The sequence below is a fragment of the Dipodomys merriami genome, unplaced genomic scaffold, assembly GCF_024711535.1.
Source record: "Dipodomys merriami isolate MVZ:Mamm:240054 unplaced genomic scaffold, mDipMer1.0.p SCAF_396, whole genome shotgun sequence".
NCBI classification, from domain to species: domain Eukaryota; kingdom Metazoa; phylum Chordata; class Mammalia; order Rodentia; family Heteromyidae; genus Dipodomys; species Dipodomys merriami.
Window position 1 is genome coordinate 310,960 of NW_027205559.1, and position 20,330 is coordinate 331,289.

The window sequence follows — 20,330 nt, forward strand, 5'->3', positions numbered from 1 at the left end:
AATCATAGAGAGACTTCTCTGGCACTCTTTACCAATATATATTTATTTGTATACTACCATCTTCTTATCTACGTATTGCTGTTTGGGCCAAACTTGTGGCACAATCTTAGCGCCTAGGAACTACCTGACAGCTTTGTTGGCTAGAGGCTGCTGTGCTCACAGTAACCCATTTATGGATTGGGCCTCCTAGGCCCTGAGTTCAGATCCCAGCACTGCCAAATATTTAATTTTGGATTAGGAAGCCGAGTGTGACACATGTTTTCTTTTCTGGGAGAGTCCTAGGTGTCAGGCATGATGGAGAACATATCTACAAATCTAGATGCTATGTGATAGTATGTAAATGTAATAAATGGTATAGGTGTCATCAGAGTCAATAAAATAAATGGTAAATAAATGAATAAAACAAGAGATAAAATGAATAACCACACCAAACACAATATGGACTGAACATCTGTATGGAAGTATAAATCTTAGCTTTAAAATGTATATAAGGAGTATGTTTTCCACACTTGAACCTTGAATTCAGCAACGCTATGAGAAGGCAATGGCAGGAAATCATGAGATACTGGTTTCTGGACCAGTATTGATCTCATACTTGAATGAGTAACTCGTGCGTGATGTGAGTAGGAAATGATAGGCAAGAATCATGGGGTATTGTTTATTTGTAAAGAAGTGTTGATTAAGCGTGACAATAATAATCACAGCCATGAAATGGAGTCATCTGGTAAGATCCAAGAATTGGTAGATACATGGTGGATTGGATTCCATAACAGGTCATCATCTCTCCTATTCTATACAAATATGTACTTATTTGCATACTACCTTCAACTTAGGAATGGATGACTGCTGTGTGCCCTTCCACATGCCCCCCACCTAGGGGCTCCATCTCAGGTTCTGGGAAAGGCTTTGCTCATTAGTGGCTCACAGGCTGGTGACATGGACCAGTTTGTCACTTGGGTCTGCTAGACCCCGAGTTAGAATCCCAGCAGTACCAAACATTCACCCTGATGTCAGAAGCCAATTGTTGCACCTGTTTTCCTTTCCTGTGCAAGTCTTGGGTCTCAGCTAAGATGGAGAATGCATGGGCCACCCTGTGGCCATGGGAATAGGTTGTTATCCATGTCAGCCCAGTTATACCTGTCATCATATACTCAATAAAATACACAATACATCCATGAATAGCATACAAAATAGAATAATTACACTAAATGCACTATGCAGTCCACACACAGATGTGAATATATATCCCATGTTTAAATGATCCATTCAGGACTATTGTGAACTCCCTGGGGCTCGATCTCTGTTCTTGGGAACTGCCCAGCTCCTTTGTGGCTCTAGGCTTGTGTGTTCACCATGACCCATTCACCAATTGGGCTTGCTAGGCCTTGAGTTCAAATCCCAGCACTGCCAAAAGATTCACCTTGATGTGGGAAGCCTGTCATTGCACCTGTTTTCTTCTGCTGTGCAAGTCCTGGGTATCAGCTTGGATAGAGAATGCATAGGTAACTCTATACTCATGAGAATAGGTTGTCATTTAGGTCACAACAGTTATATCTGTCAACCTATACTCAAGAAAATACACAATATATCAATGAATAAGACACAAAATATAGAGAATGACTACACAGAATGCAAGATGCTGCCCAACCATGTATGGAAATATAGATCCTCTGTTTAAATGATGAATTTATGACTATTTTGGCCCCCACCAGGGCTTCATCTCAGGTCCTGGGAACGGCCAAGCTCCTTAGTGCCTCACAGGCTGTGTGTTCACCATGACCTTTTCACCAATTGGGCCTGCTAGATCTTGAGTTCAAATCCCAGAACTACCAAAAGATTAACCTTGATGTGAGAAGCCAATAGATCCACCTGTTGTCCTGTCTTGTGAAAGTCCTGGGTCTCAGCGAGGATGGACAATTCTGTAGAGACAACTCTATAGCCATGGGAATAGCTTGTCATCCATGTCAGCACAATTATATCTATCACCATATTCAATAAAATACACAATACATCCATGACTAAGCCACAAAAATAAAAAGAATAACTACAATGAATGCAAGATGCATAGAATACCTGTAGGTAAAGAGAAATCCTATGTTTAAAAAAGGTGGGCTTGTTATTTTGTCCAATACTGGGGCTTCAAATCAGGCCTTGGACCAGGCCTGAAATTCTAATATTCAAGGATGGTGAGCTTCCCCTTTTCCAAAATGCATCAGAGCTACCCAGACCTCAGTTCAAATCCCAGCATTGACAAAAGATTCATTCTGTTGTCAGAAGCCAGTCGTTGCACATGTTTTCCTCTCCTGTAAAACTCCCGGGCCTCAGCTAGGATGTAGAATGCATAGGGAACACTATAACCATTGGAACAGGTTATCATCCATGTCAGCACAGTTATACCTGTCACCATACTCAGTAAAATAGAAATAACTCCATTAATTAGACACAAAATAAGAAGTGCACCGAATGCAAGATGCTGACCACAAATGTATGTAAATATAGATCCTACGTTTAAATTATGAATTTATGACTATTTGGCTCTCCCTGGGACTCAATGTCAGGTCCTTGGAACAGCCTATCTCCGTTACTCTAAGGCTGGTGTCCTCACTTTGACCCTTTCCCCAATTGGGCCAGCTAGGTTCTGAGTTCAAATCCCAACATTGCCAAAAGATGGATCCTGATGTGAGAAGCCCATCGATTCAGCTGTCCTGTGAAAGTCCTGGGTCTAAGCTAGGATGGAGAATGCATAGGAAACCCTATAGACATCTCAATATGTTGTCATCCATGTAAGCACTGTTATATCTGTCACCTTACTCAGTAAAATACACAATACTTCCATAAGGCAGAAAATAAGAATTACACCAAATGAAAGATATTGTCCACACATATATGTAAATATAGATCGTATGTTTGAATTACAAATTTATGACTGTTGTGACCCACCCTGGGGATCAATGTCATATCCTGGGAATGACCTAACTCCTTTGTTGCTCACAGGCTGGTGTGGTCACCTTGAACTATTTGCCAATTGGTCCTGCTAGGCCCTGAGTTCAGATGCCAGCACTACCAACAATTGGATCATGGAGTAAGAAGCAAGTGTGAAACTTTTTTTTCCTTTTCTCTGAGAGTCCTGGGTGTCAGGCATGATGGAGAAAACATCTACAAATTTAGATGCCATGTGGTAGGATGTAATCAATGTAATAAATGGAATGGGTGTCATCACAGTAAAATCAATGGTAAATAAATAAATAAAGCAAAAGTACAAGGAATAACCACACTAAACATGAATGGAATGAACATCCATAGGTAAGTACAAATAACTTTGGGGTGTGCATGGGTTTCACAGTTGAGGTTTGGGGGCCTGGAAGATTGAGACGCTTGAAGGGGTCTCAGCACTGTTAAATTACAAGAACGAGGGATCTGTGTGCCCTGGAGCTGTGTACTCCCTTGGGCCTGGTTGGTGGCAGTGGGAGCTTGGAGCACCTTGGAGTGCAACCTACAGGGGGTGGCCTCCCAGGAGGGCAGAGAGCATGTCCAACACTTAATAAGAATATGAGTCCTGCTAGTATGGATTGTAACAGCATAGGACAGACTCTGGGTCTTCTCATGATGAACTCTAATGGAGGAGGCCAACCCTATTTTAACTCTTGAGCTGTGATCTTCAGATCTCAGCCTCCTGAGTACCTAGGATTATAGGAATGAGCTTCTGGCTGGGACTCTGGTTCTTTTAGGTATATTAAAGTTTGACCTCAAGTCCTTAGGCTTGCCCATCAGGTCTTCTACCATGCGAGCCAAGCTTTTCTGTCTTGGGCATTTCTGAGATAGAGACAATATATGCTCAGGCTGGGCTGGATCACGGTCCTCCTATCGGTGACAGGCATGAGACACCAGGCTCGGTCCTCTGTAGTTGAGATGGTAGACATGTAGTGCCACGCTCAGTCATTGGTTTATATGTATTGTCCCAAACTCAGTCCACGGCAGCCCATTCTTGACGAGAGGTGAAGCTCTGGGTTGGGCCTCAACCACTGGACTTCAATCTCCTCATGGAACACTTGTGAGGAAAAAATGGATTAATACAGAGGGATCTCTAAATCAGGGCCAAGCATAGAAGGAGGGGCCGTCAGATACGGTTCTTGGTAATTCTGTGAGCATATGACAGGAAGATACCGGGAAAGATCTCAGATGGTGTGTGTTATTAATGTTACGACAGGTTTGGGAGTATGAATCAAAACATGGCTCTCTTTCTTTATTACCCTATCCTCATGAGCTAGGGGATCCTTCAATTTGTTCAGTTTTGAAGCTGGGGAAACTGAGGCACAGGGAAGCCTGGTGAACTACTCATGACTCCCAGCTGACAGGAAGCTCGGCATGACTTCCCTGCCATACACCCTAGGACAATGAGTGCTATTCAGTCCACTTTTTGTGGCGGGAAGTCCACTTTTTTCAGTAATGGGGCTTGAATTCTGGGCCTGGGACAGCTCCCCGAGCTCCTAAGCTCAAAGCTAACACTCTACCATTTGAGTCACAGTGCCACTTCCAGTTCTCTTGTGGTTCTTTGGAGATAAGAGTCTCACAGTTGTTCCTGCCCGAGCTGGGTATAAACCACGATTCTCATATCTCAGCCTCTATTCTACTTAGGATTATAGGCCTGAGTCAACGGCACCTGGCATAAGTGTAATTCTGAACTTCTTTCTTTCTCTCTATCTCTCTCAGGAACTGATTGAATGGGTGCTGGAGGAGGTGGCCCAGCATCCCCATGTGGCTGTAACCAAGGTGGCCTTCTCATTCAGGAAGTGGGCTGTGGGTCAGCTGCCTCACTCAGTCTGTTGCACCAGCTCCATGAAGTAAGTCCCTCTCTGCCTTAGCTAAACCATGACAGTTATTCATTGTCCATCTCACCTTACTAGACTCAGTACTGTGTTCAATGCCCTTTTCTAGCAAAAATTTTTGGCTAAAATTATGATACATAGTTATGGAATGAAAATTTAATGCCATCTTAAAAAGTCAGTTAGGGTTCTGGTAATGTGGCTTCATGGTATGGTAGTTGCCTAGCATTCATGAAACCCTGAGTTTAATTCCTAGGTACCACATAAACTGAAAAAGAAACACTAGAAGTGGTCCTGTGCCTCAAGTAGTAGAGGGTTAGCCTTGAGCAAAAAAAAAAAAAAAAAAAAAAAAAAAAAAAAAAAAAAAAAAAGCAGAGTTCCCAAGCCCTGACTTTCAGCCCCAGGATTGCGAAAACAACAACAGCAACAACAAGAAAGAATATTTACTTATTAAATGCAAAATTAAGAACCCATACTTGGAATATATAATTGCTCCTTCCATACTGATACCTGACAATAGTCGCTAATTCATGTACTTTACCTATCTTAGGATCCTGTGTTGAAAAAAAAAAAACAAAAAGCTTTTGTTTATTAGGTCACGGCAATTAATGCCAAGAATGTGCTAAGATGTGAGGTGAAGATTAATTCTGGATATTCAAAGATTCCTGGCTTTTGAGTGGGTTCACTGCTAATCACAATGAGAAGGGTAGTCTAAATGAGATTTGGAAAACTTTTTTGCCAGTCATGGCACCAAAAAGGCAAAAGGTAATTAACAGTTGTGACAGAAGAGAAGGAATAACTCCAGATATAAGGGAAAAAATGATAGTAACTAAGGTATAGCAGAAACTGTTGTAGGGAACCATTTTTAGTTACTGAAGAGCTAGTTATCAACTAGGCTTATTCCTCATTGCCTGTAGCATTATAAAACTCTTTGGCTAGTTCTTAATCTCTGTGTAATAAATGTATCTCCTTCTATGCTGTTCTTTCATACCTGATCTCCTTTGCTTTCTAAAAATCTCAGTCTTTCAACATTTCTCTATGAACATTTCCTGATATTAAATACACCTACAAAAATGAATGAGGATGCTAATGTAAGGGTCCCATAGCACATGAGTCGTTAATGTAACAAAATGGAAAAGGAGGACATATTTATTGCTACGTCAATTATTTTGAAAAGCTGCAATGTCACATCATTTGATTCAGATTTCCATTCTTTGTCTCCAGAGTGACATTAACTACACATAAATGCAAATATGAGCCTGGTGCTGGTGGCTCGTGCCTGTAATCCTAGCTACTCAGGAGGTTGAGATCAGAGGATTGTGGTTCAAACCAGTCTGGTCAGGAAAGTCCATGAAACACTTATTTTCAATTAACCACCAGAAACCCAGAAGTGGTGCTGTAGCTAAAGTGGTAGAACCCTCAAATTGAGCTGAAGAGCTGAGAGAGAGTGCCCAGGATCTGTGTTCAATCCCCACAACCAACAAAAAGTGCAAATATGGTTTTAAGTTTCTCATAAAGGAATGAAGAAATCAATAGTAATATTCCCAAATGATTCAGTGCACCTACTTTTACTGAGTTATTTAAGTTATGGATACTTCGCTGAACATATTCGCTTAAAAATTGTCAAATATTAATTAGCTTTATAATAAACTTCATCTAACATTTCTTGGTTCAAAAGAGAAGTCCGTACAGTTGATATCATTTAGCTTTCTTACTGTCTTAGTTCAACGCCAACCCAGTCAGGAGAGTCTGTCAAACACTTATATGTAATTAAACACCAAAAAAGCCAGAAGTGGAGTTTTGACTGAAGCAGTAGAGTACTAGCTTTGGAGGTAGGTGGGAAAGAAAGACAACTGTTCAGGGACAGGGTCCAGCCTCTGAGTTCCTGCCCCAGAAAAAGCTCAAAATAAACAAACAAGCAAACAATACAAACCCTGGGTATTTCTTTGGGACTTACCTTAAAGGAGTAGTTTTTGCTGATCATATTCAACTGTATCCTGCTTTTTTGGAATCCGTATTGCTATGGTAAACTCAGGACCAGAAAAAAGGAATTGATAACTGACTCCTGCAACAAGAGAATCATCTCAGGAGTGAAAAATCCATCCATAAGACACTTTAAAAACCTCCATATCTTTGTTTCTTTGCAGTAGAACACTTTTAAAACAAAGTTATTTCCTTTTGTTGTATGCTGGCCTTCAAATGGCATATTGTTTTCTTTTGTAATACTTTCAACCAGAAGTTTACAAAAAAGTTTTATATGAGTAAAAACACACAGAAAAATCAGGGACTTTTTTGTACAGTAAAAAAGAAAGCAAAAGTTAACCTGAACTTTGTCATTCTTTTATGTTCAATTCCTCTCCTGGGATCTATTATTTATTGGGCAGTTGTTTCTTTGAGGATTTGTTGTTGGGGGATTTATTGTTTTTTTGAGTTCCAGGTATATTTTAGATATGAGACCCTTGTCCATTGTATGGGCTAGTGAAGATCTTCTCTCAATCTGTGGGCTTTCTATTGATCTTGCTAGCTATGCCCATTTCCATACAGAAGCTCTGCAACTTCACGCAATCCAATTTGTCCCACCTTTCTTTGATTTGTTGTGTTCCTGGTCTCTATTAAGAAAATTTCGGCCTGCACCAAGGAGACCTAGGGTTTCTCCTATTCTATCATGTAATGGTTTGAGTGTCTGATTCGACTCCGAGGTCTTTGATCCATTTGGAGTAGATTCTGGTGCTGGGTGATATATAAGGATTTAGTTTTAGTTTTGTACAAGTAGTTAACCGATTTTGCCATATACTGAAGAAGCTGTCTTTCTTCCATTCCACTTTTTAGCTCCCTTATAGAAAATTAGATGGCTATAGGTCTGAAGGTTCATTTCTGGGTTTTCTATTCTACTCCATTGGCCCTGAGGACTGTTCTTGTGCCAGTACCAAGCTGTTTCAATTACTATGGCTTTATAGTAGAGTTCGAAATTTGGTATGAATATTCCTCCAGCACTGTTCTTTCTTTTGAGTATCATTTTTGCTATGAGGGGTCCTTTATTGTTCCATATGAATTTTTGGATTGACTCTTCTATTTCCTTGAAAAAATGGCAAATAATATTTAATCAATTACTTTGACCAATTATTTTACCAGAAGAAAGAAGGAAAATATTATTCAAAATCAATTGACTTAAAAGTATGAAAAAAGGGTAGTGAAGAGAGATTAGAGAAAAGATAGAAGATTGTTTTCTCTCCAGTGTAGTAGTGGGTTCTTTTTCTTGTTTCTGCCATTCTATCTTCACAAGCTATCAAGTGTGCATGAGGAATGGATTATCCAGTTCAGACAGAGAACTCGTTTAAAAAAAAATACTATTTTCAGCAGATGTAGGTGATTTATATCCTTAGACAATCTATTTAAATCTGTTAAAAATTCTCCCCTATCCCAAACTTCCCTCTTTGAACAGCTTTGTTTGCTTTCTCAAGACTGCTCTTCATTAACTGCTTAAAATTTTGAGAGGTCATTTTCATACACCCTAGAGATTGCTGTTTGGTTGTGATTTTTGTGTGTTTTTGTTTTTTGTTGTGTTTTTTAACTGAATTTGAAAAGGTTATGCCAGTTTGTTACAATTAAACCTGTCCATCTAATTGTCCAATCCTCCTGGATCAGAGTCACTCATTCCATCATTCTCAAGCAACCCTTTCTCCAAGATTTAGTTTTGATTTACCACTTCCTTTATCACGTGTGTACATTGAGTATTCTAGCTGTACTTGCCCCTTATTCATTTTTAATTCATTCTATGCCTTTACTATAATTCCGCTCTGGTTTCAACTTCCTGATAGTCATTCTGTTAAACTATCTGTTAATACTTTGAAAGGTTTATATACATTCCATGGAGTTTCAATCCTGCATATGCTTGAACTGTTGTCAGCTTATATTTCCATAATTCATTCATCGGCAGTAACAATTTGCAACTCTGGAGACATGAAGCACCTAAACATGATTTTATTTCATCCATTTGGAAGATTAATCTTTAGTCAAAAAGAATGTTAAAAATGGCTTAGAATGTATTCCTAACTACCAATTTTTATAAATGGCTTTGTACAATCTTGTGATTGTTTTATTTTACATGGGATAATATTTTCTACTACCTATAAGTTTTCGAAAAAGAAGAAAACTAAAATTTATTCTTATAGAGGAATATGATAGAAATAGAAGACAGATTTTATTTTTGTCATATCTCTGATGAGAACCCATATTCAAGACTTAAAGTCATATTTCTTACTATGTTGGACAGATAGGGTAAGCATACAATAACATTTCTTACTATTTTAGACAGATAGGGAAACATAAAATAACATATGATAAGGCAACTATTTGTGACTTTTTAAAATGTACCTTATTAAATGATGAAATTTACTTTATTAGCTAAAGTTTGGGTTGGAAATTTCAGAGGCTGATCTACTTAATGCACTTCTGGAAGGCCCCTACTTAACAACACAAGTTGTGTGTGGTTCTATTTCTACACTTTAATGAATGGTTGAACGTGTTTGGCATTAGTGCTGGGTAAATAATTCAACTCTATTGTAACTTGTTCCCTACCCTTGAAAAACTTGTAATGTCACTAAATATCAACTACTTGTCAAATGTTATTTTGGCTAATGTGATTTTAAAAAGTTTATTTGAAAAGGAATACACTTTCATGAGATTAAATGTAGATTAGCATTGGTTTGAGAGTGATATTTTCATTCTGCAGAACCATGTTGTACTGAAGGCCCAATGTTTTGAAGCACTAAGGAACTTCTCAATGTTTTTCTGAATTACATTTGACTTCTAAGTCAATTTTTCCGGGCCTTGGTAGACCAATTATGGATCTATCCTTTCAGGAACTATTTTTTAGCCCACTTATACTGGACTAAAATCTTTCATTAATCATAGGGAAGGGGAATCAAAAATAATCTTATGGCACTTTGTGATCTTGTTCAATCATATGGGCTGTTCATCTATAAGATGAATGTTTGAATGATAATACTTCTCTCAAATTTTGTGATCTCATCCTTCATTTTAAGTTGCCTTGCATTTTGAAATTGCTTACTGCTAATTCTTGCATCTCAAGGAATCGGGGCCCTGAAATAAAAGAAATGAGAAACTGAGATGGGTCTTCAATTACTTTGTGTTGGCATGTTGCATGGTCCTTGGTGAGAAGTCTTGCCCCTGTTATCTGATGACACAGGTAACTGGGATCTGGGATCCTGTGACCCATGGGTCCTGAAGAAGAAAAATATTTTTAGACATCTTATCAGCAAATTTGGGCATAATCTGTAGGAATGCTTCAGAAATACGGAGAAAAACAATTTGGGACCAGTGAGTTAAAACAATAAACAGAGCAGCAGTGTAAATCCCTTATAGATTAGAGGAAAACAAAATTTTTTTGGCCATGTGAATTCAGAAGACCAAGAACAGTTAGAATGTACCACAAGTTTATACCAAAGACATTGCATTGATACTTTTTCTATTCTAATACATATTTTAAACCTAATTATGTATATTCCAATCCTGTTTACTTGAATAAATAAATATCAATTTATTTGTCAAATTATCATCTAATTCTAGTAAGTTTCACAGTGTGAAATACAAAATCAGCACATATAAATATAAAATATATAACTATATGTAATATAATAAATGTCACATGTTTTGCATTGTTCACTTGTGGTTACTGCAATAAAGGCAACTCTGTTTTAAAGTAATATTCAATTATCTCTACATCATTGTTTGATAGAGTTAGACCTAAAGCTTTACCATTTGTAAATTTACAGCCTGGAGGCAAGAGGAAACACTGTGATTAAAACATTACCAATTTAAGGCATAGTAACAAGGAGAGACATATGGACTTCTCCTGAAACTATGAAAATATTTGGTGATAGAAAGGCAATAATGTAAGTTCCTGCCTGGTTGGATGGTAGGCAGGCAAGGACATTGTTAACATGCATATGAACAATTTTCTCACCTTCTTGGCTTTAGCTACTCTTGAAATGGTAGGTATAATAACCAATTGTATTTTGATAAAATATCTTTTAGTCTGAACAGTTCTGCCTGAACTGTTCATCTCTCTATGATCCCTTATAACTAAGATTAGTTTTGTTCAAGTAGGACCATCTATGCTGTCAAGGTAACATAGTCTAGTTGGTCTTTTCCTACATGGAAGAAGGGTAAAGGGTTAGGTAGACCTTTGTGCAAGTAAGACCTCATTTGGGAAAATGTCAGCTAAAGAATTTAGAAGTAGCTCTTAAGCAAGGCTTACTTTGAATCCTTTAGCTCCACAAAGCTAATTTGAGAAAGCCAGCACCTTTGGACCTAGATATAAATAATTGAAAGTACGATCAAATTCCAAGTGAAAAAGACTTAAAATAGTCATCGACAAAAAAAGATTTCAAATGTGATAAATCAACTGGACAATATAATTTTTCCCCACTATTCACAGAATTTTAAGGAAATAAGATAAATAGCATTGTTAGGAACCATAAGGTTTCCTTGTTATAGTAGGCACCCATAGATATAAGCCTCTATAAAGATTGCATCATTAACTACTTAAATTTAGAGAATACTACATGCTTCAGCAGTATGTATACACAAATTACAATACAGAGATTAACATGGCACTTGCACAAGGATGATATGAAAGCTTGTGAAGTATTCCATATTTTTCATTCTTCAGATGCAAGAAATGAAAAACAGTTATTAAAAAGTTGATTACAAAATTATAAGTGTAACAATACACGTAATTCATATAATTAAATTTAGTTTGACATCAGTGTATTAAATCTTCACCTTAGAAAGAAAGGTGTTTGCATAGCATAAACTTCACAAAACTTTTGAAATTAGATAACATTGTCATTTTATCCCAGAGAAAATTATTAGGACCTAGGACAAAAAGGAATCTTAAGCTGTTTCTATATGGAATGCAATCTGAAAGGACACATTATTTAACCTATATATTTTAAATAATGTAAAATTCAAGTATATCTAGGAAAGAATAAAATACATTATGAACATTATACAAACATAGAATATAGGAAATTTTAACATATACTTTTTCAGAAAAGCACCAGAAATACTTTAGTTTCTGTATTACTCATTTCAACAGATAAAGCTAAAATTATTTCTGATTAAAAAATCACAAACTCTGTATGAATTATTATACATGTATACAAAAACACTTGAATACATTTTGACATCCAATGCAGGCAATTCTCTTGGAAGAATTCCGCTGAATCCATGAATTTTTCCAGTAAGTTATTTGTGTTGCCAGGAGGTTGTCGCTCATGCCTGTAATCATAGCTACTCAGGAGGCTGAGATCTGAGGATCACGGTTCAAAGCCAGCCTAGAAAGGAAAGTCTGTGAGACTCTTATCTCCAATAAACCACTAGAAAACCTGAAGTGGAGCTGTGGCCTAAGCAGTAGAGTGCTCACCTTGAGCTGACCACAGGCATAGTGCCCATTCCCAGAGTTCATGCCCCATGTCTGACAAAAAAGATATTGCTCTTATTTGGATTGTGAAATTATTTTGTATGGACACAAAGGATAGGCTTGCATTTTTGAAATTTAAGAAACTTAACCCGACCATTAGGACTTAGGAGAACAATTTGTTCAGCCTTCCACAACTTCATAGAGATAATGATATATACTTATCCTTTTGGCAATATCAAATGCAGTTTCTTCTAAATTGTACTTCAGGCCTGGTTTTATATAACCTTTGTTAGAAGGAGATCCAGCATATTTTTGCTATCTCAATTCTCCGCAGCAAGATGTTAGGGGGTCAAGAGGCCTTTAGTTTGGGCATTGGTATCTGTATCATGATGAAGTAAGAAAGAAGCCACTCTGGTATTATTCTATGTATGTGCACTGTGCAGGGTTGTCCAGTCATCTACAGTTATTGCATGGGCCGCTTGAGCCACCAACTCATGGACAATGTCTAAGTTTCCACTGTAGGCTTCCAGATGAAGAGGGGTACACTCATCATCATCCCTAGTATTCACATGTGACCTTTTTGGAAAGTAGTCTCTGCACTGTAGTAAGCCTAATATTTGCGGCAGTCCAATGAAGAAATTTGCTTAGATCCTTCTCCATTTTTTTCTTGTAATTGATACCCTTACTTTTTTATCTTGTTCCTCATCTTCCTAAGAATTGCCAAACCAGAGACTTTGAGTGCCAGTGGGAATGAGGTGTCCATGTATTTCCCTAATAATTCACATTGGTTGAACTGGTCCAAAATGTCTGGTGAATTTTCTGTATATGTTTTTTCACCACGATTTATTTTCTCTTTTTCAAATTTTACTATTCAAAATTATTCTAACTGGAGAGTAGGGAATTGATGTAGTGCAGAGGAAAGATGTTCCTCCGTATTCAAAGGTACAGACTGAAAATGAGGACGAGTGATCTCTTCATGTGTAGCTTATTCTAGGAATGAAAAAATAGGAAATAATGCCTTCTATATAAATGATTTGTGAAATGGCAGAGCAAAAAGTGAAATGATGAAACCAAAAATATAAAAGCAAAATAAATTAGGATAATTATGGAACAATCATATTATCTATGAGAACCATGAAAGAGAGAGAAGTGTGACAAAGATGTGCAATGACATAGCTAGCCAAAAATCCATGCCTCTGATCAATTTATAGAGCAAACAAAATTTTATTTTTTAAAAAAGATGGAAATAGAATTTATGTATTTACTTGAAATGAGTAAATACATTTTTAGTAGCCTACATAAAGAGACATAGCTTTGACCAAATTACAGACAATAATTTAAATCCTTGATAATTCTCTTAACAGATACTATTGAAATTAGTTGAATCACACTTTTCCTATACAATGAAGAAATAGGTCAAAGCTAGTAAAGCAGCTAGTGAAGTTCCCACCTTTCTCCCTAAACCTAATAATTTCTGGTTTGTAAAATTCTTCTTTGCTGTTCTGAGCCCATTAATACATAATTTTTGATGTTGAATAGACTGTATCTTTTGAATTAGATTGTATCTGCAGACTTTTGACTGTGCAATTACAGGACTTTGGATGATGCTTGCCTTAAAATGGTGTTCTAGTACAAAACTGGCATTGCTTTCATACCAAATGGGAAGAACAAGCCAGAAAAACAAAAGAAAAATGGCAATTCCGGGTATCTCAACTCCCATTCAAAATAATCAGGTGACAGAACAGATAATGAATAATGCAGAGGAGAGTTCCCAAAAAGCTCTACAAACACTATTGGCAAACATGGTGAATGAAAAGATTAAAAACCTGCAAAGGACTCAGTGTGAGCATAATAGGAAGAGAGAGGAGGCAAACCAAAGATCAAAACAGCTCTTGGGCATGAGGAAGCTTCTCTAAGGTTAATACTGGAATTGCGTGAGCAGGTTGAGAACACTCAAAGTGACATAAAGGAATTGTGTGAGCAGCCTGAGAACAATCAAAGAGAAGGAAAGAAATTGCATGAGCAGTCTGAGAACAAAGAGAACTACAGGAGTTGCATGAATGTGAGGAAGCTAATCAAAGAGTAATACAAGAATTGGGAGAATGGGATGAGAATAGACAAAGATTACTAGAGACATTCATGGAATCCTTAAACAGACAGCTGAAAGAAGTCAGGGAAACCACAAAGGGAATGCTGAATGGAGCCCAACAGAAGGAATGGGAGTCCAAGGAAACCATAACCAATTAACTAAATGATTTGCGAATAAACACTGAACACCAAATTAAGGAAGTATAGAAGTTCATACAAGATCTAAAACAAAGCTCCAACAAAGAATTTGAAGCCATCGAAGCTGACCAATTAAAAGGAAAAGATAAAAAACAAAGTAGAAAGTCTTGACAGTAGGTTAGACCATGCAGAAGATTGAATCTCGGGCATTGAAGACAGCATAGATATTATAGAGAAAGAATATACAACCCTCCAAGACAAATTCAAGAAATATGATAGATCTATTCAACACTTGGAAGACACCATTAGAAGGCGTAATCTGAGGCTAATGTGTGTAGAGGAGCACCTAGAGACAGAAGTTAATGGTCTAGGAAATTTGTTTAACAGGACCCTAGCAGAGAACTACCCAAACATGCAAAAAAAACGGTCTATTCAGATACAAGAAGCTTTTAGAACCCCAAATAGACCAAACGACAACAGGAAATCCCATCGTCACATTACAATCCACACAGGATAAATTCAGACCAAGGAAAAGATCGTTAAATCTGTCAAGGAGTAAAGTACAATCACCTATAAAGAGAAACCAATTAGAATCAACTCAGACTTCTCAGCAGAGACAATTTAGAGCCTGGAATTATGTATTCCATGCCACAGTGGGAAACAACTATGAACGAAGAATACTGTACCCAGCTAAACTCTCCTTCATAACTGAAGGTCAAATAAAAGTCTTCCATAGCAAATAAATATTGAAACAATATATCTCCACCAAACCAGTCCTACAAAAGATTCTTAAAGATTTCCTACATATAGAAAACCAACAAGACCACAATAAAGGCCAAGAAACCAAACCCAAACAGAATCCAAGAACCATAGGAAGAACCCAGGTGCTGCAACCCCCAAGAAGGTGGATAAAATGGCAGTAACTCCCAAATACCTTTCAATACTATCTCTCAACATTAACGGACTTAACTTTCGAATTAAGGGACATAGAGTCTCTAGTTGGATTAAAAAGCAAGATCCTTCTATCTTCTGTCTTCAGGAGTCACATCTTGCCCATAAAAACAAACACATTTTTAATGTGAAAGGCTGAAATAAATTCTACCAAGGAAATAGCCCCCATAAACAGGTGGGAGTTGCAATTCTAATATCAGATAAAATAGACTTCAAATTAAAATTAGTGAGAAGAGATAAAGAAGGTTGCTACATATTAATTAAGGGATCTCTCCTTCAGGAGGATATTACAATTCTAAATATCTATTTGCCAAACAATAAAGCACCCAAATTTATCCAAAAATTATAACTTTAAATCTCACATAGATCCAAAGACATTAATTGTTGGGGACTTATATACACCACTATCCACACTACATAGATCATCTCAGCAAAAAACTAAACAGAAAAACTGCCGGTCTAAACAGCTGCATAGATCAACCGATTTAGTAGACATCTAGCGAATATTTCATCCAGCAGCATCACAGTACACGTTTTTCTCTGCAGCACATGGAACATTTTCCAAAATGCACCACATTTTAGGTCACAAATCAAACGTCAAAATTCAGAAACATTGAATTCATATTTTGCATTGTCTCAGTCCACAAGTGAATAAAATAAGAACTCAACACCACCAAAAGCCAAAACACCAAAAGAAAGTCCAGTAACTCATGTAGGCTGAACAACACACTTTTGGATCACCAGTAGGTCATGGAAAACCTTAGAAACAAAGTTCAAATGTTCAAGATATTCAAAAAATGAGCACAGAAATTATCTGCTCCTCTGGGACGCAGGACTCAGAGCAAAGTTTATAGCTCTGAGTTCTTACATGAAAAAAATTGGAGAGATCTGAAACCAACAATTAAATGAGACATCGGAATCTCCTTGAAAAAGAGCAGCAAGATAAACCCCAATCCAGTAGATGGAAAAAATTAATTAAAATCAAATCAGAATTAAATGAATTAGAATACAAGAAACTATAGAAAGAATCAACAAAACAAAGAGTTGGTTCTTCAAAAAAGTTAACAAAATGGAACCGTATTTTTTTTGATGAACATTGATGCAAAACTTCTCAACAAAATTTTGGCCAATCGACTTCAACAATTCATCCAAAAAATCATACACCATGATCAAACAGGATTCATTTCAGGTATGCAAAGCTGGTTCAATATACGCAAATCAATTAATATAATTCATCACATCAACAGGAGCAAGGATCAGAACCACATGGGTATTTCAATAGATGCAGAAAAAGCATTGGACAAGATCAAACACATAGAGCTCCTCCATGACCCAGCAATCCCACTTTTGAGCATTTATCCAAATGATCACAAACAAGATCATATTAAAGCTACCAGCACAACTGTGTTTATGGCAACATTATTTACCACAGCTAAGATATGGATCCAACCCAGATGCCCCTCAGTATATGAATGGATCAATAAAATGTGGTATATATACACAATGGAATTCTATGCCTCCATCAGAAAAAATGACATTGCCCCATTTGTTAGGAAAATGAAAGTCTGGGAAAAAATTATATTGTGAAGAAAGCCAGGCCCTAAAACATAGGCTCCATGGTTTCCCTTATTTGCAATAAATAGTATATGTCTGAGACAATCAGAAAAGCTAAGGTTAATTGATGTTAGGTGGAAGAACCCCAAGATAAGTATTTAAATATTTTTTTATTTTATGCGATTGTTTCTAAAGTATTTATAAGATGATTTTTTGTTGCTTTGTATGTCCCTCCCCCACGATATAACCCCTGTTTTCACTGTATTTGATGTTGGTATAATTTGTGGAGGGGAAGGGAAAAGACAAATCATTTAAATAGGGATACAGTTGGACCCATTGCAACAATGAGGTGTACAAGATGTTATGTCAAAAAACAAACTTTACAACTTTGCTGGTGGCGGGGGGAGGGGGATATTGGGAGGCTATGAGGGGTGAGATGGGAAGGGATAAGAAGGGGAAACAAAGGAGGAGGCCACAATGCTTGATAAGAAATGTACTCATTATCTTGCCCATGTAATTGTAAATCCTCTGTATGATATTTTCAAAATAATAAAAACATACCTTCATATCTATTGATGGTATATGAATGCTATGCACCGAGAAGGGTCTTTTTGTTTTCACAGACGTCTTTGGCATACACAGACAGATAATGGATTATATGAAGGTACTAAAACTACAGATGCTTGCCAGGAGGAGAAAAACCTATTATTTATTTTTTTTTCAGAGGCTTCCCTTCTCATGAAAGAAATATGCTGCTTGAGGCAGGATTTCACAAAATTATATTGCTAGGAAGAATTTAAACATCCATCTAACATTACAGAGTTGAGGGAGATGAATTGACCTCCTGAATAATTTACTTTGGGTCAAATAAAAGCAGGCTTACAAAAGGAGAGTAGACTTTAGAGAAACATGATGAGTTGTATGTAAATAGGTGCTTAGCTGATTTTGTCAATAATACAGGGAAATAAATACAGCAAGGTAAAAAATTAAAGAAACTCTGCATTGAAATACTTATCTGTATGTGTGTGTGTGTGCGCGCGCGTGCACATGTGCCTGTACACACACTTGCATGTGCATGTGTTCATTCATGCATTCATCATTCCTGCCCTAAGATTCTGTGCCCAAGGATAGTGGTCTACCACTTGAGCCACTGCTCCACTTCTGGTTTTTTGGAGATAATCGCATGTATTTTCATGATTGGACTGGTTTTGAACAGTGGTCTTCAGATCTCAGCCTACTGAGTAGCTAGCTAAGCTGACTCACCCTCTGAGTAGCTAGTTAAAATTCTGTCTCTCCTCTATGCTTCAGTGGTCTTTTATTCTTTTCCTGAGATAATCACAAGCCTAAGTCATATATATGTCTAATTGCTTTAAAAATACTGTTACTGCTTGGAACCAGGGGCTCCAATCTGTACTCTTAACTACTCAGGAGGCTTGAGAACAGAAACCAGGACAAATTTTAGTGGACTTCCTTCTCAAGCCATAGTTGAGTGCATTGGATTATTTCCACCATCCTGCACGATCTAGAGACTAACATTGGAAGGACTACAGGATCCAGGCTATCCAAGGTAGGACGCTAGACAAGTTGGTGTGCAACTCCGATGCCAATGATGATGAGAAGGCTAAAAGGACAGATCAGGTGCATGTTTTTGTGGAAAGGGAACCCCTATCCTAATATTAACCACTTATATGATGCCAGACTAGTAAGAACAATACCCCAAGTTGAAATTCCCAAAACCAAAATAACTACATACATTAACATCCAAAAACCAAATTAACATAAAAAAATCTGTATTTTGCTCTAATATAATCTTTATCTGATTATCATATGATGCAACAGAATAATTTCTTCATTAAACATATGATATATTTTAAAAGACCTAGAAAATTCTTTCTCACTTAAGTGCAACTGAATGGCATATTGCCTCATTTCTTACATATTTGACTACCACTAAAAATCCATCTAATAATTATTATAGTAATATATTCTGATTTATTACTTTACTTTGTAACAGTTTTTAAACTTTTTGCTTCTCTGATAAAGTTTAAGTATTTAAATAGTATCATCAAACTATATTCCTTGAGTACTTGGGGCATCTTTTTACAAAGTTTTTAACCAATGGCTTCTAAGAATTCTTAATTGCTATATTATTGGTTTTATTTTTAATTTCAACATAATTTTATTGTAAAGGTAATATACAGAGGGGTTACAGTTACATAAATAAGGTAATGAGTACATTTCTTATGGAAAGAACATTGTTATCACCTCCATCGATTTTTTTTTGTACACTCAAATAACTACTGATGCTGTTGTTGTTGCTATTTATCAATGGGTACTTTTGCTTTTTTTGTACATGCATTTTTTATTATAAAGTTGATATAAAGAGGGTTTACAGTTACTTTACTCAATTAAGAGTACACTTCATTTTATTATTTAGATTTTAAATATTGAACTTAATTACTTATTTTCTTTTGTTTCTTTAGGGTAATTCTTTTTTCAGAGTTGTAGGATTAATTAATTTAATTTTGCATGGTTTTTACACATATAAATTATTTGGGCACACATATGTTGCTTTTAAAATATTTAACTTGTAAATATTTAAAATTATTTTCTTAATTTGTATATGGTTGGTGAATTTAAATAAATTGATTTACTTATAGTTCTAAACGTATTTTTCCAGGTAACAAATAGTTACTGTATTTTCAAGAAGCACATAATTTATTAAGAAAGGCTTCATTTCCTAGTGACTTTTTAATAAATATTTTACTTGAATTAAAAAAGAATTTGAGCTGGGCATGGTGATTTGTGGCTTCCATTTTCTACCTATGGTAGGAACTACAAATAGGGTTTGCAACTTGGGAGATTCTGAGAAACTATGAAACCTTATCATAAAAATATCCAGAGGGAAATGATTAGAGATATAGCCATCCATAGCGAGATATAGAGCACCTGGTTATCATATTCTAAATCTTGAGTTAAAACACTAGCAACATTAATTATTTGTCAAAATTAAAGGATACATGTTTCAAAATGTTTATTTTTTGGGGGTGGTGGTTTGGTCCTGGGGCCTGAACTCTGGGTCTGGGCGTTGTCCCTAAGCTCTTCAGCTCAAGGCTAGCACTCTACCACTTGAGCCCCAGCACCACTACCGGCTTTTTTCTTTTTGCTTATGTGGTGCTGAGGAATCTATCCCAGGGCCTCAGGCAATTCAAGGCAAGCGCTCAACCACTGAGCCATCTTCCCAGCCGTCAAAATGTTTATTATATAAAACTTGTTTGCAAAGGTTCTCATGTCTTCTATTTCTTTTTGGGGGGGGAGTCTGGTCATGG

General features: G+C 36.8%; 1 pseudogene; it reads left to right on the top strand.

Annotated features, from left to right (window-relative positions):
- Positions 1 to 11,410: 11,410 nt before the first annotated feature.
- Positions 11,411 to 11,507, top strand: LOC138805494 (U6 spliceosomal RNA; annotated as a pseudogene).
- Positions 11,508 to 20,330: the final 8,823 nt, after the last annotated feature.